Raw genomic sequence first — 1,404 nt, 5'->3', positions numbered from 1 at the left:
GAAACCCTGGAAAACTTCGGCTGGTGGCAGCGAAATAAGATCCAAGCTGGGTATAAGCTTGGGAAGGTTCACAGTAAGCACCCAGATTTTGTACGCTAAAGTCCAGATTTGGGAAAAAGTTTACCACAGGGCCTTGAACTTCCGGTCCTGCCCCTTGACTTCCGGGGGGTGGGGATAGGCGGCCGGGCCTCCGCCCGGGACCGCAGGGTTTCTGGTCTATTCCCTTCAGGAGCGTGGGGGAGAGGTGCCCCCTCGCTACAGGGCACAAGCAAACAATATGTGTTTTATTATGGCTAAATGTATATATGTGGGAACAAAGAATGTAGGCCATACTTAAAAGATGGAGGACTATACCACCAAGAGTAAGGAATCATTTGACAATTTACCAAGGGTCATAGTGGATTTTCCATCACTAACCATTTTTAAATTCAGATTATATGCTTTTCTAAAGATCTGCTCTAGGAATTATTCTGGGGATGTTCTATGTCGTATGCTACACAGGCAGTCAGACTTCTTTCCAGAAAGGGCCAATGTGATCCGTAGAATCTACGAATTATCTATCGTAACACATACGGTCCCCTCACGATAGTTTCTCACAATCATTTTAAAAATTGCCTCAGTCCCCAACCCTCCTATTTCACAGGGATGCTGTAAGGATAAGAGAGGTTGAAATTTACCTAATGCCACCCAGGAGGTCCTGGCAGAACTGGACACTGATTTGAAGTTCTCCTGAGCTCCAGTCCAGAGCTTTATCCACATCCTTCCTCCCATGATTACTGCTAGTACTGATTGGGGGCTGACTACTCACCAGGTTCTGAGGATGTCTGCTGAATAACTCTTGTCTGCTTGCGCTGATGTGGGGAGGAGGAAAACAAATGAGGATTTTGCAGCTACTGTAACAGATATATAGAGAGAGCTGAGAGCCATTGTCCAGCTGAAGCTGACTTCCTCTACTGATGTCTTGTATATTTGTTTGCATAATTCATCACCTTAGGTTTCTTTTTCCACAAAAGTATATCATGCAGTCCTCAGGCCTTGGCTACACTTGTGAGTTACAGTGCAATAAAGCAGCCCCGGGTGCCCTAGCTCACTCCCCATCCACATTGGCAAGGCACATAGAGCGCTCTGACTCCTCAGCTACAGCGCTTCTGGTACTCCACCGTGGCAAATGGAATAACGTTTGCTGCAACCCTGCTGGAGTGCTGCGGCGCCAGTGTGAATGAGGTATTGCATTACTGTGCTGTGATCAGCCTCCAGAAATGTCCCATAATCCCTTTAAGTCAAGTGGCCACTCTTGTAATTGTTGTGAAATCAGCTGCAGGGATGTGGAAATGCCCTTTCAAAGTTCTGTTTCGGAGAAGCCAGCTAGTTATTAGCTCCGAGAAAAGCAAACATTTATTGTTT

At 46.4% G+C, this 1,404-nt stretch overlaps 1 long non-coding RNA gene across 1 annotated transcript in view; it reads right to left on the bottom strand.

The window, feature by feature from the left end:
* LOC142046559 (uncharacterized) overlaps nucleotides 1-1,165 on the bottom strand; it is a 54,077-nt gene extending 52,912 nt beyond the window's left edge. The window contains exon 1 of the long non-coding RNA XR_012655498.1: nucleotides 678-1,165. This is a non-coding gene — a long non-coding RNA (uncharacterized LOC142046559). The remainder of the gene's footprint in view (nucleotides 1-677) is intronic.
* Nucleotides 1,166-1,404: the final 239 nt, after the last annotated feature.

The sequence above is a fragment of the Chelonoidis abingdonii genome, chromosome 3 (assembly GCF_003597395.2).
Source record: "Chelonoidis abingdonii isolate Lonesome George chromosome 3, CheloAbing_2.0, whole genome shotgun sequence".
Taxonomy (NCBI): domain Eukaryota; kingdom Metazoa; phylum Chordata; order Testudines; family Testudinidae; genus Chelonoidis; species Chelonoidis abingdonii.
Note: the sequence above shows the minus strand (reverse complement) of the source record. Positions and strands in the feature narration are given on the sequence as shown.